Source organism: Balaenoptera borealis (assembly GCF_965194805.1).
Source record: "Balaenoptera borealis genome assembly, chromosome: 13".
Lineage (NCBI taxonomy): Eukaryota > Metazoa > Chordata > Mammalia > Artiodactyla > Balaenopteridae > Balaenoptera > Balaenoptera borealis.
In genome coordinates, this window is record NC_138870.1 from 80,935,276 (window position 1) to 80,953,610 (window position 18,335).

General features: G+C 38.5%; 1 protein-coding gene across 7 annotated transcripts in view; it reads right to left on the reverse strand.

Moving 5' to 3' along the window:
- Positions 1-18,335, reverse strand: part of FGD6 (FYVE, RhoGEF and PH domain containing 6) — a 109,667-nt gene that overhangs the window by 82,148 nt on the left and 9,184 nt on the right. The gene's annotated exons all lie outside the window — the stretch shown is intronic.

Sequence of the window (18,335 nt, forward strand, 5' to 3'; positions counted from 1 at the left end):
ACCAAGAGGGCCCAACGGGCCTAACTACAAGTTGCTCTTCCCGCTCTGCTCCCTCAGATAAGGTCCCCAAGCCAAATAACCTTCTTTACCACAGAGACTGCTCTGGCTTATCCCTGAGTAGAGAATTTTAATTCCTTGCCAATGTGTGGAATTAGTCAAACTAGTCAATCACATCCTCCCCTGGAAACCAAGGGTCACCTCACCCCCTTGATACTACATAGTCTGCCTACTACAGCCCCTGGTGGTTCCCTCTGTCCCCAAGTGCAACCTCCATGTGGCCCTGTGTGGCATGCTATGTCCTCCTCCCCTAAGGTGTGTGTGACTGACAAACTGCTATCAATCTCATCTGTCCAGTGTCATGTGTTTGACCATCCTCGACCCTCCCTCACCAACAGAGTGAATAGGACATAATTAAAACAACCACCAAAGAGGGTGCCATCTTCTGGGATCCTTAAGTAGAAAGCAGGTGCACTGGTGGTTTCTAATAGGATTATCCTGAGAAATCACATCGAATGGTATATGAACTTAGCTTCATGAATACCTAATTATACTTTTCATATACATCTAAACAGACTCTGCCTGGATAAACTCAAGCCATTTTCAAGTTAAACATATTACTGTTATGTGTTACAGAAATATGACATAGTCCATGTTACACAAAATTAAATGTTACATTACATACAGACTCCACTATAATAAAATAGTGGGGAATTAACAAGGAAACCAGTAGTTAAACCAAAAGGACATCTGCTTAGAGTCCTAGATCTTATTTTATCCAAGCCTACTTGAATGTTCCCATTTTCTAACAGGAATCACAACCTGTAATTCGGATTTCCCACTGACATGGGGGAAAAAGATAGTAGGCTTCTTGAGAGCCCGTAAGTAGCTAGAGAGGGGAAGGTTAAACTATCGCTCATGAATAAATCAGTCCACTTCCTTATTTAAAACCATATGTGGGGACTTCCCTGGTGGCACAGTGGTTAATAATCTGCCTGCCAGTGCGGGGGACACGGGTTTGAGCCCTGGTCCGGGAAGATCCCACATGCCGCGGAGCACCTAAGCCCGGGCACCACAACTACCAAGCCTGCACTCTAGAGCCCATGAGCCACAACTACTGAAGCCCACGCGCTCTACGGCCCATGCTCCACAACAAGAGAAGCCACCGCAATGAGAAGCCTGAGCACCGCAACAAAGAGTAGCCCCCGCTCACCACAACTAGAGAAAGCCCGCGCGCAGCAACGAAGACCCAACGCAGCCAAAAAATAAATAAATAAATTTAAAATAAATAAATAAAACCATACGTGAACGATTCTATTTACCATTTCTCTTCCTCAGACACTATCCACAAAATAACTGTCTTAAAGGTCTACTCTATACCAGCTATGAATCATCAACAACCGCAAAGACCCATATGGAACCCATTTCTTTCTCAGATACACTGGGAATACAGGTCCATTTTTTCAAGACTGAGAGGCTGCAGACAGCATCAGGAAAGGACATGCATTTTGTCCTCCACTCTTAGCATCAGTGTATCTTTCCACTAGTTACAATGTTGACCAGCTCCTTGCTTATCTTTAGCTCCCCTGATTGGAAAAAAAAATCACATTTCTATCAAACTTGTTACCCAATCTTCTAAAGCTAGAGTCAGAGAAAACGGAAGGGAAGTAAAAATAAACATGCATTCAAGAAGTGACATAAAGAGATTCACTTCTAACAGGGTCACAAACATTTCATCATAGTTTCATACATTTCTAGAAGTAGATGCTAGAAATGCTCTGCTTGGGAGCAAAACTGCCTGTTTGAATCTTAGCTCAGCCACTTACTAGCTAAGTGAAACTGACTCTTAACCTCACTATGCCTTCGTTTCCTCATCCATAAAATGCGGATAATCATAATGCCTACCTGACAGGGCTTTATGATGATTAAATGAATTAATACAAATAATGCTCTAACAATGCCTGAGACAGAGAAAGCTCACTTGCCATGTGTACTCTCTTTTTCCTCATATATATATTTAGGGCGTCATCTCTAATATTAAAAAAAATAAATTAGTATTCTAGACACTGAAAAGTCTAGACTTGTAGCAAAAAGGACAGCAGAGAAGCTTCTGCATTATCAGTCATGTGAAAAAGCTCATCACCAGTGCACACGTCTGAGTAAAGAACTCCTGCAGTGAGATCATGTGAGCTGTGGTTTTGCAGGTCACTCCTGGGCTTCCATGTTTAATTTCACTGCTTCTTTGTGGTAGCTTACTACCTGTACAGTTAAGATCCAAAGCTCAGAATAATAATGGTTTCACACCTATCACAATACAGTCTCCGGTTTATAAAAGAATTTCCATCACCAACATAAATGACTTAAAGGTATCCTGCTAGGTCTCAAGATACTTTTTAAAGTATCTTTCTAAAAGCTAGCTTTGGACTTCCCTGGTGGTCCAGTGGTTAAGACTCTGTGCTTCCACTGCTAGAGGCATGGGTTCGATCCCTGGTCGGGGAACTAAGATCCCGCATGCCACGCGGCCAAATAAATAAATAAATATCTTCATCCCTCTTTGGTACATAATGATCACAATGATGGCAACCTCAAAGACCAAACAGGTTGAAATGGCCTATGAATGACATAAGAAGCAAGTGTCACTGATGGAACAAACTTGCAGATTTCTTTGCTAATATGAACTTCACTTCGCAATGTAAAGCCAAGTACCTGTACAGACTTTCATATGGGACTAAATAGCAGAAAGAGTCTAGTAGACAGCCCTTCAAAACACTGATCCTCTGCTCTGAGCCACTAGCTAAAAGCACAAAAAAAGAAGAGAGGAGGGAAGTAAGGAGAAATTAAGATACCAGGAAAGAGGGGAAGAGGAGAAAAATAAGGAGCAGGTTAGAAAGACAAAGCGTCATCCGCTCCTCCATCTGTGATGTGTGTTACCCCAGCCATTTACTGAGCTCCTGGTGGGTTAGTCTTGGTTTTAGGTACTGAGGCGACAGGCAAGAAGGAAGACACTGTTCCTGCCAAGGGGGAAATAGGACTGACAGCCTCTGCCTTTCTCACATACCTCCAAGACAACAATAGCCTCCTAGGGACAGAGATGAACTACCCCTAAACTTTCCATTTATCCTAAAACTTTCCATATTAAAAAGCAAACAAACAAAACCCTTTTCTCTCAACTGGAATGTAGGGGGACAATGAGAGGGAAAGGAGGGAGCATTTTACTTCTCATTTTATGTATATTTGACTTTTTTTTTTTAAAAGGATTCTATATAACTTTTATAATTAAAAAATAATAATATGTAAAGGATTGAAAACCCCCATTCTCCCTTCTCCAAGCTTACTTATCTGAATTATTTCAAGCATTCCTCATAAACAGTATTTTTTTTTAATACTTAGGAAGGAAAGGTCAAAGGCAAGAGAAAGGATGGGCTGGAGACAGTCATCCTCATCTGGACCTCCACCAAAATGCAAAAAAAAATCAGACCATGCTGACATGTGGATTACGGCAATGATTTTTAGTGTGTTTCCTGTAGACAGCTTATAAATGAACACACTTCTAACCTTCTATAGTGTCTAGTGTTTCCCCATCAGGGAAAAAGATAAGTTCCCTGTAAGGCTAACCCAGGGAAGAAAGAATGTTTTTACCTTAGCATCAGGTAAGTATAGTGAAATGGAGGCTTCTATAAACTCCAACACCTCTGTTCATACTCAGATTTTACTCATGGATCCACCCACAGAGCATTAGCAGAAAGGCCAGCAGAAATATTTACTGGGGCCAAAATTTCAATGAGGAGGCAGAGAAGACATTAATTTGTTGAGTATGGAAGAGCCTACAAAAATACTTTGTTTCTTAACAGTGAAAGGGCTCAATATGAATTAAAGTGGCTTAGAATTCCTACCATGGAGGGTCAATCTAATGAAGCCACATTCCAGAAAATGGCTAAGATCTCATTTTAGCCTACAGTATGAAAGCATCAACAGTTATTCAAGTAACTGGGTATAAAAACATACTTAAACTCATTTTACCATCAAAAAAACTCTTGAACTTATTAGAGCTGATGTATTTTCTTATTTCTATAGAATTTAAATTTTGTCCTACAAAAAGATTTCATGCATTTTTATTAAGATGAAAACCCATTTCTTTGATAGTCAGAAAACTTTAACCCTCTAGATCTTTATTTTACATTCTTCACTAAAACCTTAATATCAGTTTTCATTTTAAGAGTTCTTTTTATACTCCCTCAAATACGGCTCCCAGCACACAGTCAACGTGCAGTAAGTACCTGTTAACTAGAAACAGTACGTAATACATTGAAGAAAGATGTAATCTATTAAATAGCTTTCACAGGTTATCTGTGCAAATCCATAAGCATATTTTACCTAGCTTCTTAACAGCTAAGATATAGGATTTTACCTGTTACAGAGTGAGAATTCTAAAAGATAAAGGTAAGGAGTTTTCTTAAGTTAATACTTTTCTAAAAGATTTCATAACTTTCTTAGGTAAGACTCTTACATCTTTCCCATCTGGATACCCAACTAGTCCATACTGGGATTCATAACACACTTTATTTGGAGACAGTGGAGCAAAGAGTCTGAAATAATATATTCCAGCAGACAGATGTTCAAATCCTGAGACAATTTTATGAATAATTCACCTTATAAGGGAAAACATGTTTTCTGTAACTAAACCGTTTGAGCATTTCCCCATATATATCAATATAAAAACTGCATCAAAAAATATACACATCAATTTTCACCGCAAAGTAAAGGAGCTGTTACAGTGGAGGACTACTGGACTGAATGTCAATATTATGACATAGTATGAGTGTGTTTCATGTTTGGTAATTGCAATCATTGTTGCTTTTGTTGTGGTCATCCACTTACAATCCTTGGTGTCAGTTTATTTATCTCTTGTAAAAATAAAATACAGTGTGTGTGTTTGAAAAAATAAATAAATAAATAACTATTAAGAAAAAGAAACAAAGAAAACAACAGCAAAAATTAATAAAAATAAATAAATGAAAATTAAAACCTTATTTTCTAGCAAATATGGATGCCTTACATTCTGCCTCTGATTTTTTAGGTCAGAAAGACTGTGGGTTTTATTTGTTTTTATTTTTTTAGGATTTTATCCTTTACACAATACACTGACTTTAGCCAGCACTCAAGCTAACGCTGGAAAAATGTGTAACCACTTCCAAGTATTGACTTGCCTTCAGAATCTTGCTGCCTTTGGATAGTTTTTGTAAGTTTGTGTGTGTGCATTTTTCTTTAAGCTTATATTTGCTATCTGTGGCATAGCTGGGTCTGGTAGGAACTACTTAACCGGGTAATAAGCAAAAGTCTTCATCCTTTTACTTGTGACCTATCTGAGTTTTAAAATTTTAAATAAATTTTGTGTGGACAGCTCTTAAAAAAAAAAAAAAAAAAAAAAAAAGCTGCATCAGGCCCTTTACCAGGCTCTTGACTTTGGGATATCTTAGTACATTTTTGCTACCTCCAAAGGTACCTACAGACTGCCCAGATTTTACTTTCAGTTTTACATGTAAGACACAGGGACAGTTCTTTCATCTAAGAAGAGTTTTATAAAACTTTGATTTTTTTAGTGATACAATTGTCTGTCTGTTTTCTGAATAGCATATGAAGATCTTAAGATCTGTACTACTTAAGAAATCGTTAAAAACTGCTTTTGATTGACATGGGAATTTAGACTCCATGGCTTCTTTCCGCAGGTTTGATAAAAGGACTAGTGGAATGAGAGTTGGAATGTTTCCTGTGTCACCAATCCATCACATGGAAGGGTGTTCACTACGTAATTAATAAAGACAGATGCATGTGAGGCCTTTTAACTCCACTTGTCTTCTCCAAGGAAGCTTTGTTTTAGTGAACAGAAGTAATTCTCCAAATCAGTGTAATTGCTTTCCAAAATTAACAGGTGTTTCCGTGCATTCTGGAAGCCTGGTTTACTCAAAATGCAGCTGGATTCTGACCTCACGCAAGTAAAAGCAACATATAACCTGACAACTATTTACTCAGATGTGACCACCTATGGTCACCTGGCTTGTGCCAGGAATGTGCTGGGGCCAAGGATACAAATGTGCTTATAATCTCTTACACTATTTATTCTTATATTTCATGTACCTCATGTTTCCTCTTTTGGAGGGAGTGGTAAGAGTAAGGTTAATAAAGCTCTGGTAGAAGGATAAGTTAGTGTTGTGCAATCATTGAACAAGGAAAGGTGTGCCTTGTACTGCTTAGTATACAGTCAATACAGTAAATGTTAGCTATTACTTTTATAATGCTACAAACAGGATATGCCAGGCAATATGCTATGGAAGGGAGTGGCAACACAAGTATCCACAAATTCACTTGCTCATTCAGTCCTTCAAAAAACATTTACTATGTGCCTACTGTATGCCAAGCACTGTTCTAGGCCCTGGGGATAAAGCAATGTAACAAAATTAAGTGCCTCTCATGTGGAGAAAAGGGAACCCTCCTACACTGTTGGTGGGAATGTAAATTGGTACAGCCACTATGGAGAATGTATGGAGGTTCCTTAAAAAACTAAAAATAGAGTCACCATATGATGCAGAAATCCTACTCCTGGGGATATATCCAGAGAAAACCATAATTTGAAAAGATACATGCACCCCAATGTTCTCAGTAGCACTATTTACAATAGCCAAGACATGAAAGCAAACTAAGTGCCCATCAACAGACGAGTGGATAAAGAAGATGTGGTATATATATATATATATATATATATATATATATACATACATACACACACACACACACACACACAATGGAATATTACTCAGCCATAAAAAAGAATGAAATAATGCCACTTGCAGAAACACGGACAGACCTAGAGATTATCATACTAAGTGAAGTAAGTTAGACAAAGACAAATGTCATATGATATCACTTATATGTGGAATCTAAAAAAATATACAAATGAACTTATTTCCAAAACAGAAATAGATTCACAGACATAGAAAACAAACTTATGGTTACCACTGGGGAAATGGGACTGGGGGGTGGGGAGGGCTAAATTAGGAATTTGGGATTAACTGATACACACTACTATATATAAAAGAGATAAATAACAAGGATATACTGTATAGCACAGGGAACTATACCCAATATCTTGTAATAACCTATAATGGAAAAGAATCTGAAAAAATATATATATTTAAATGAATCACTTTGCTGTATACCTGAAACTAATAAAACACTGTAAATCTACCATACTTCAATAAAAAAAATTAAGCGCCTTTCATTCATGTAGGTCATATTCTAGTAGGTGAGACAGATGAGCAAATAAATAAATAGAAATTACTGACAGGAATAGGAAGTACTGGAAAGAAAAATAGAACTGAGTAGGTGGATAAGTAGATAGGTGGAAGTAGAGGTATTTTGTTACCTTTCCTACTTTGGAAGGGGAGACCTCCTTGAAAGGTAGCTTTTGAATAAGGTCTACAGGGTTGAGAGATAATCTGTCTGGGGGAAAGGGTATGTCAGGTAGTAGAACAAAACTATGAAAAGGAATAGGGTGTTTAGGAATGTTGGTCAGTCTTATATAAATGGGTAAGATCATAAGATTAGAAAGGCCAGACCACAAAAAGTCTTATATACTAAGCTAAGGAGTTTGAATTTTATCATCCAGGGAATAGGCCACCAAATGATGCTTAATTACTAAATAATTCTTTAAAACACAAAACCAGAATTCTCATTAGAAAATGGGCAGAAGAAACAGATTTCAACTTAGAAGAAATACAAATAGGAAATATGCACATGAAAAGATATTTAACATCATTAGCCATTAAGGAAATGCAAATTGCACCATAATGGGATGTCACTACACACCTATCAGGATGGCTACAATAAAAACGTGACAGACACCAAGTGCTGACGAGGATACAGAGATACTGGATCACTCACACATTGCTGGTGGGAAAGTAAAACAACATAGCTACTCTGGAAAACAATTTGGCAGCTTCTTAAAAACTAAACAGGGCTTCCCTGGTGGCGCAGTGGTTAAGAATCCGCCTGCCAATGCAGGGAACAGGGGTTCGAGCCCTGGTCCGGGAAGATCCCACATGCCATGGAGCAACTAAGCCCGTGCGCCACAACTGCTGAGTCTGTGCTCTGGAGCCCGAGAGCCACAACTACAGAAGCCCGCGCACCTAGAGCCTGTGCTCCAGAACGGGAGAAGCCACCGCAATGAGAGGCCCGTGCACCGCGGTGAAGGGTGGCCCCCGCTCACCGCAACCAGAGAAAGCCTGCATGCATCAAGGAAGACCCAACGCAACCAAAAATAAAATAAAAATAAATAAATTTATAAAAAAAACAAAAACAAAAACTAAACATACAGTTACCATATAACCCACAATTGTACTTCTGGGCATTAATCCCAGAGAAATGAAAATGTATGTTCTCACAAAAACCTTTACATGAATGTCCATTATAGCTTTATTTGTAAGAGCCAAACAGTGGAAATGGCCCTTTAACTGGATGTCCTTTAACTGGAATATTACTCAACAATAGAAAGGAAAGAGCTATCGATGCAATGCAACACCATGGATGAATCTCCAAGGAATTATGCTAAATGAAAAAAGCCAATCCCAAAGGGTTACATACTGTATGATTCTATTATGTATAACATTTTTGAAATGAGTATTGATTGGCAAGGATTGGGGAGTGAGGTAGGTGGGAGGTGGGTGTGGTTATAAAAGGGCAACAAGAAGGAGCTTTGTGGTGATGGGATCGTATGGTATCTTGACTGTGATTGTGTATATACAAACCACACACCTGATAAAATTATATAGAACTAAATACATATACACACACTGAGTACAAGTAAAACTGAGCATATTTAAGTAAGGTCAGTGGATTGTATCTATGTTAATATCCTGGTTGTGCTATTTTACTATAGTTGGGCAAAATGTTCCCAGTAAGGGAATCTTGCTAAAGTATAGCTAGTTTTTCTCTGTACCATTTCTTACAACTGCATGTGAATCTACAGTTATATCAATAGCAATTTCAATCAAAAAACAGTAAACCAGATTGTAAATTCCTTGTGGATAGGAAATTAATGTCCTTAATTTCTCTGACTTCTAGTCTGATTCCACCTCACTCCTGCAATTTCCAAATGCTGAGACCAGCCTGAGAGAAGGGCATAATAAGAGGTAACAGTAACTATTTGGTTTCTGGTTTATCCAAAGGAAAATTAAGTTTATCAATTTCTATAAAAGTAAAAATCTATATTTTACTAAACTTCTCCATATAAATTCTATAAAATGAAATCTAAAAACCCAACTCTCTCTAAAGTCACTGATTAGCCACTAGGGAATAAAATCACTTGAAAATATCCCTCTAGCAGTTAAAATGTCACTATGTTTACATGAGAACCAGATGCCTTTGAAAGCAACTGTCTTTAGGTGGGAGTCATGGAAAAGTGGCAGATTGATGCCATGGGATTTCAGCTGGCTCTTAGAACAAAAGCCTTCAAAGCAGTACCACTCCACTGTCCCTTTTCCATCTTCTGTTTTAGCATAAAACATGGGGAAGAGGAGAGGCAGCAAACACGTGATGTAGAGCAGTGAAACATATATGTATCTACGTTTGTAGACTAAAAACTTGATTTACATGCCTTTGACAATGAAACATCCTGATGATGAAGCCAATTGTGTAGCTATTTCTGGGTAGATTTTTAATTTGGATTAAACTGAGAGAAAAAAACTTAAAATTCATTAAACATTAGAATTATAGGATATTGAACATGAAATACAGTTTGAGTACTTTCATATACACGTATCTACCTTTAACAGCCAAGTAGAGGTTTTACCAGGCTTGCTTCAGAGAAGTCTGTTATAAAATAAGTACTGTAATTATTTTATGCCAACACAGTATTAAAATCTCCAGCAGGATGTGCACAGAAGGAATTTAAATATTTTCTATAACATGATTTATAGCATTATTTGCTTAAAATGAAGACTAGCCAGGTTTAGTTGAGCCTAGACAGGATGAACATAGATGCTGAATTAAAAAGTCACAAAGAGGCATCTCAATCAGTTTCCCCTTGGAGGTAGATTCTGCCAGCCTGCAGGTGGAGAGGGTCAGTGATTGTGACCCGTGTCAGCGGTCCCAGCAATGTTAGAAATGCTTTATCTAAGAATTTCTTTCAACCTACAGCCCAACTGAATGTGCTCCCTCGCCCAGTTTCCAGGTCTTATACTTTCATAACTCAAAAGGCTCCAGAAATCCTACCTCCTCTAATCTTCAACTAGGGAGAGTGTATCACCTGCCTCTTTGGGGAAAAAACCCTACCATTCACTTAAATCTAATTTTTCATTAAGATAATAAGGATATTATGTTATAAGAGGTATTTCAGCCCTACAAAATTATTTACTTTGGGGAATCCATAAATAGTAATTAATATTAAACTACAGTGCTTCAGAGCTCAGAAAGTACTTGACAGAAAATGAAATGAGGAACTGGGATAACAGATTAAAAAAGCAAGTGTCAGGTAAATCAGTGGGGAAATATGAGACATGCATAATTCTTTTCTGTGTCATTGATGTCCACATGCAACTGGTAAATGACAGAAACCATTTTAACTTTTGAATAGGAACCACTACTAACTTGACCAAATGCAAACATGGCATGATTACTTCCATTTTCAACGACTGAAGTATCTATTTCCTAACGATAAAGCCTTTCCAATTCACGAGCTCTTTTTGCATGAAAAGAGCCTCTGAAACTGCTCATTAAATTCTATACATATCACTGCAGGTGTCCCCGTGTCTTCCCTCTAGACAGTGAACAAATTGGGGACAGTAATATTTTTTCAATCATGGTCTCCTGGGTAGACAGAACTGTGTAATATGAACATGTTCTGATTTAAAATCATTATGTCTCAGGATCAGAAAACTTGGTTCCAGACTCAGTTTATCTAAATATCAGCTGTGTGCCCCTGGGCAAGTTACTAAACCTCATTAAAGTCTTAGTTTCCTCACCTGTAATAGAAGATATTATCTATCTTATAGGATAATAGGGACTAAATAATTCTTGTGAGAGCTCCTAGCATGTCAGAAATACGGAGTGAATAGTAGCTGTTACTATTAAACATGGAATCCATGCTATCTAATGTTAACAGCATTTCTTATCCTTGATATTGTCTGATAAATAAAGTTTTAGTGAAGTGGGGAAAAAACTGGATTGATGGTGAGAATCAGAGAGTTGAAGGGAAGAAATACTAATATACTAACATATATTAGCAGCATCAGATATTTGTTGGCTGAAAGTTTCCGCTTAGTTTGAACACTCAACCTCCCTGAAATCACCGTTTAAAAAATAGGAGTCATATAATCCTATGCTCATATGCAGCTGTGCGGCAGCCCTCCTTCCTGATAGGGGGAACAATATCTGTCATAGCAGGAGAAAAAAAGCAATGGTACAAGCAATCCTGAAACTTTTTGCAACTAAGATCAGCTGAGTTTTCTAAATCTTGCAGTCTCTGTAATGCTTCCACAGCAGCGTTAGAAGCGGCAACGTGGTATTTTGAAGCACCAGGTTGGAGCCATGGTTTTGCAATTTCCCATCTCTGTGGTGTGGGCAAAGTCAACAAGTCTTGCTGTGCTTGGTCTTATCAGTGAATGAGGAGGCTGGGTTGAATGATTTGTAATGACTCCTTTAGTTTTAAACTTTAATGATTCTATGACTACATTTGACCTAAAGCCATTAAAAGACATACTTTCCAAATTTTTCAAACTACCCCAAAGGCCCTCATTTAAATGTCTTCACCCCAACTTTTGCTAACAAATAAATCATACCTGGACTAGTGAACGATCTCATTATTTACCCCTCCTTCCCCTCTCCGGAGTCCTTCCCGCAACCTAACAGCGTTAGAGAGGAACTGTGCTTTATTCTCCTGTTTCTAATAGTGGAGCTATTGAAAGAAAAATTAAGTAGTGAAAAAACTACTCATTTAAATTGAAATCTGTTTACTTATGACTGTAGATACATCTAAAGACCAACAGAAAGAGGGAAAAAAAACAGTTACCAGTTACTCCTTATTTATTCATTATATCTTCTTTCCTGGATTTGAAATTACAGTTGCCATGAAATTCAAATCAGAACTGCCTATCAGATTAAGGGGGAAAAAAAAAAAACAAAACCACAGAACAAAAACCAAGCTATTCTAAGTTTATTAAAAACCAAGTCTATACTTTAATTCCTAATGTTTCAAGTGATAATAACATATGCCAAAGTATATCAACTGTTATAAATATGTTACCAAGAAACTGACTTTAAAAAAATACATGATCTAAGTAAAACAAAGTTTTCAACAGAATCCACAGGAGCTAAAAGAACAAGCAGTTACATCATTTCAAACAGAAAAAGGCTAAATATGTTTGTTTTCCTTTTATTTTTTATCCAAACATTCAGGGGAAACTGACTTGCTTTGTTCAGTGTTTATTATTTTACCTTTCCTGAAGCAGAAACCAAAACACTTTGATAAATGGGATAGTCTGGTAAACAGACCCTTGAATGTTAGGGCTCAGAACCACTAATCCAGTTGCATTCCCATCTTTGCCCCTTTTCCCTGAAGTCACTACCACTATGCTTCAGTTTCTTTATATATAAAAGGGTAACAATACCTAATACAGCCTTACTCCAATTCACACTTACATGGAACCAGAATGGATCTATAATACATGCAAATAAGAAGGGATGAGAAAACTGAATGAAAACTGCGGAAGACAGCTGTCCTTTCTGGAAATACTATCACAGTACTTTACTCCATGGATAGTCTATTTTACAGACCCAATTTTTATAGCCCCGGTGATAGGCTGTCTTTGCCTGATGTCAAAACTTCTTGCAAACACTCTTTTCCCTCCACAGATCCACAATTACCAGACCCAGACCAAACCACCAAAGCACTTTTTCCATACCACCCAGAAGAAATTCGGCAGTTCCATTCTTGAACTTAACTTTTAAACTCAGTCTTTAATAAAAAGGTCAGCACTGCTTTGTAGCTTCCCACACCCAGAAGTACCATGACTCGACCTTCTCTTTGTACCTAATATAGTTTCAAGAAAGTATTAAAATAAACAGGCTCATATAAACATGTCTATTTTTTAAATAAAGGGCTTTCCCTAAATACCAAATTAATCTATGCAACTCCAGGAAAAGATGATGCATTTAAAAGAAATGTCTGGGAGAACACAGAAGCTTACCAAAGTATCATACAAGCACAGGCATTACTTATGAATACCTGAAATATGAATATACTCATCCCCTTATGTCTGAACAGGAGCCTGCATCTGGAATTCCCCTGAACCACCTGGAGGACTGGTGAGCCAAAGGTCATCTTCTCCACCTCCTCATCCTGTTCCCTCCTCCCTTAATATTTTCCTCATCAACACATTAACCTTTTCCTCTTTGGATACACCAGCATTTAAGAGTCATAAAAACGATTTATTTAACTTTATTGTTCTGTTTTAATGCTATTGTCCCAGTCTCACTTCCTGTTACTTTCCATTGCATTTTTCATATACTAACGATGCTCTTGTGGGCTGGCTGGGAACCCAACTCCTACTCTGGTTATTTCTACTGCAAAAATTCATTAGGTTCCAAACATCCTACTAATATGATTAATCCGTTCACAGACTGATGGATTGTCTGATTATCTTTATCTATCAGGTCCTTACAGGAATTAAAATGCTTAGGAAAAGAATGAAGGCCCTCTTTGTCATCCTTCCCACATCTGCCCTTTCCCAAAAAGTTCATGTTGGGAACATTTCTCCAGAAAATAGGTCAGAATCTCATTTTGCAAAACAATTTCTATCTCACTGATATAATTTTTTTTTAATAGTAATCTTTTATTTATTTATTTATTTTTATTTATTTTTGGCTGTGTTGGGTCTTCATTTCTGTGTGAGGGCTTTCTCTAGTTGCGGCAAGCGGGGGCCACTCTTCATCGCGGTGCGCGGGCCTCTTCACTATCGCGGCCTCTCTTGTTGCGGAGCACAGGCTCCAGACGCGCAGGCTCAGTAGTTGTGGCTCACAGGCCTAGTTGCTCCGTGGCATGTGGGATCTTCCCAGACCAGGGCTCGAACCCATGTCCCCTGCATTGGCAGGCGGATTCTCAACCACTGCGCCACCAGGGAAGCCCACTGATATAATTTTTTTTCAAGATTAAATCAAAGCCTTTATTAAACATCCCTCCTTCAAACCACCTGCATTTAAACCTATACCCCTCTCCCGAGTTGCGAACTGTTAGGGCTATGTGTGTGTCATTGTCACCTGGAGGGTTAGATCCAGTTGGACCACGCAATGCTGAAAAGCCACGCCAAGATACACCACACTGGGCAGATCTCCATGGTCCTGTGCCCCAGCTCCACCTCCTTGTTCAGTGTTTTCATTTTTGAAAATCACTGATACAACTTTTAATTGCAATTTTATGAAAACAAAATGAGAACCTTGGCTAAATTTTTAAAATACATATTTGATTTTTACTATTCAAAATTTAATAAAAACCTAGCAACGGAAAACCAATCAATTATCTCAAAAAATAATGCCACCTTTTTTCTCCCAAATGTGCAAATATAAGCTATCTCAAAACAATGTATTTTTACCAAGGAAGACAGGATGCGTGTGTGTGTGTGTGTGTGTGTGTGTGTGTACACACAATCACAATGTAGGATGTTTGTTTTTCCATCTCTGGCTAAAAATATGCACTCTAAAAGTATAAAGTGACGTTCTATCACTTAAAAACATATATATTTGATAAAATATCACTTATTCTGTTTTGGCAAGAATGAGACCAAAGTAATATAGTTGGACAAAATACTGCACTTTAACTAATTCCTAATACATATTTAAAAGGAAAAAAGAAAAGCTTTACTGCCAAGAAATAAAAATCCGCAGTTTCAAATGTAGGGTAAGTATGTAAACAAATAGATTTGCCAAACCTGTGTGGCTATGGTTCCAACACAAGAAACACAGAGTTAAAGAGCCATACAAATGTTTGATATTTCCTGAGCTGATGCTGAAAATAACTTACAGGAAAGGGCTGCTGTTGAGACACATGAGTCCCAACCCTCACCCTCTAACTGTGCTTAATCTCACTGGTGCTATGACAACCATGGAAATGCTCATTAGGGTTATTAATTTATACTTTCATCATTATATTAAAATCCAACAATACTACTAGATGGTACATGCAACCCAAGAGAGATAGCTTCTGGACTGGGTCTGAAGAATTATAACACAAATGCCATAATGGGATTTGAGACTTGAAATACCATTCGGCAGCTCTTTAAGCCCAGTTTTGTGTTTAAAATAGGGAGAAAACCAACAATGAAACTGCTCTTATTCAGGTTAGAAAATGACCTCCTAAATGCCAAATCCCATCATGTCCATTTTATAAGCCTTAGGTCAAGTGTCACCATCTCTGTGAAGTCATACACCCTGCCTGGGATATAACTCAGACAAAGCTTGGATTACCAAAACCATGTTGTCCTACAACTGAGCCACCTCACCGGGCAGAAACTCCTAGGGAGTAGCACCCCCTTCCACCTTTGAATGCACAGTGCTTGACACAGGGTCAGCCTTGTGCAGTAAATAAACTGCGGACTTGCTACGTTGCCCAGGAAAACCCAATTACCACACATTTTCTTCGAAGTGCTTGTAATAAGAACAAACTAAAACAACAGAGGAAAAACCTGGAATGTTTCCAGGGAAAATTTTTCTTGGTTATAGAATCAAGAAATCCGCTACACTTTTAAGAGGAAAATTCCAATGTTTGGGCACGAATAGTTTGCGATTTGTCCCTCTTTAATATCAGAAGCCCAAACTTGAGGAACTTCCTTATGGAAATCACACTTCTTAAATAATAGTAGTAAATGAGCACTCATCACCTGCATGCCAGTGAGAGAAAAAGGCCCACTGTCTGATAGTTGTTTTAGATTTATTATGTCTGAAACATATCAAGGAAGAGGGTAACTATACCCCAAACGTACTGGAATACTCCAAAGTGGCTCACAATCTTACTTCAGACAAAACTGCTTCTGAGAACCCAGAGCAATGGCCCAATGATGACTTACCTGGGAATACCTAAAGCTATGTTTCTTTGGCTTTACCCTCCTTCACCTTGAGATTTGGCCATTCAGGCTTCCTAGTGCCACTCCTTACCATCCAGGCCCCCTCCCTCAGTTTCTTCCACTCAGGAGAAAGGAGACTGGGGAGGGTGAAAGGGGAGGGATAGGAATAATAAAGAAGGAAGGAGGGAAAGCAAATCCACTGCATCCTAATTCCCAACCACCCAGCCCTCCCCTTCTCCTTATCACTCGCAGTGCCTTCAGTGCCTTACAGTCTTTCTCACCGCAAGCCCAGCCCCCAATTTCCTCATTTTTCCTTAGTCACCTCACCCTTTCCACAAACCCTGTAGCCTCAGAAGCAGCAGATTTGCTCCACTGACATCCCGGTGCTCAACTCCACCCTGGCCAACTCTCCTGCATCAGCACAAAGCACAGAGAGGAAGAATTTTCCTGGGAAGAGGGAAGGGGAAGCCAGTGCAGTAATGGTTAATATAATTGGGGGACTAAACTGGGACCTTTACCACCATTTCCACAGCTGTTTCTTTGGAAAACACACTCTGAGTTCCAAATTATCATGAACTTTTAGAACACAATCCTTTTTGGAATTGGGGGCTGCCTGCAATTCTTTCCTGATAAGTTATAAACACGTTGTTATAAATTTGTAAATGTTAAGTAGTTGGATTCATGAAACATCTATACTCTAAAGAAGGTGACCATATGGGCTACCCCAAGCTTGGCAAATGTCTGTTTACTAATCCAGAATCTTCTTGGTTATATATGTAGACTCAGTAAAACTAGTGAGTCTCTGAACCGGTCCCCTCTGTAAGATCCAAAACCTCTTCCCCAAGGCCTAACAAACTGTTAAAGACACTCTCTTGATTCACTTCAGCAGAAGAATCTTAAACAGGGTTCATCTGTGTTTTTTCTTATCATTTTAGAAAACTAGGGTGTTGGATTTTGAGTTAATTACTCTAAAACACAGATCTATATTTTCAACAGCCATATTCCCAAACAGGATTCCACTTGGATCCACTCAGCTCACCTGAAACAGATGCCCCACTTCTCATGTACCTTACTTTGGGGTGGCCAGGTGTTCTCCTCATGAAGGCTTGAATTTTGCTTTCTCTTTCTATGTGATGTTGTTTACAAAAGGTACAACCTCCCAGGCAAAACCGTTAGTATAGCCCTATGACTGAAGGCTTTTGATTCAGCTGGCACATTTTAAGAATCTCAAGGCTGTTTAGGCCTCCCTGCTCCAGGCCTAAACAAAAATCTCCATGGAAAGCAAAATTCAAAAGCAGAGCTCACCCACTCCTCACCAGGCTGCCCTACTTGACAGCTTCAACCTGTCCAAAGCCGCCCTCGGTTTCCTGTAGCCTTGAGAAAGAACTCTCCTTATGACTGCCATCCAGCTGCACCGGCTGGCTGCGAACATTAACCCCTTCCATGCTGGTTCCCCCCACCCGAGCAGCAGTGCCCTAAAGGCATAAGAACAAGTTCTAGAAGTTTACAGCTTGTGTTAGAGATAATGACAAACCCTTCAGATTAAGCCTGAGGGCCAACAGGAAACTTACACTAAGGGCCAAACCTCCAATTTCAAGGAAAAACTCCATCTTAGCTAAGGATAGTAGTATGTCACAAAGAAGCCAAATTCATTCCTTACATACACACGCACACACAAAATAATACACAAAAACTTGTTAAAAGGAGGGCAGTACCAACAAAATTGTCCCATGGTGAGAAGAGCAGGCATGAAAATAGACTTTTTTTTTTTTTAAGTTGGATACTTAACTCCACTCTCCGTTGAAATGTTTATGCCAAGGGAGAGGCTTTTGCCTAGGTACTAACATTCAGAGAGTAGACAGTTGTAAACAGAATGGAGTCAGATATGAGAAAAGAAGTAAGATAAGGAAGGTAAGTCTTTTATGGGTTAAAGGAAAAAGGGCAGAGAGGATTGAGTAAAGAAAAGTGCTAGGAGACCATCTGAAAGTTAAAAGAACAATTTACTTTACTTGATGCGATTTTTGCCTAATAATTTGATTTATTCAATTCACCCAATAATCCTTTTTTTTTTGAGCCCCTACTATGTGCCACATGTGTTACTATTTCTACAGAAGTCCTATTTTAAGACCTAAGCACTCAAAGGCTTGAAGTTAGTAACCTAAGAATATGAAGACTTCAAAAAGGGTCTGTGTACTTCGTGTTAAACACAAAACACTTTAAGTACAATGCCAA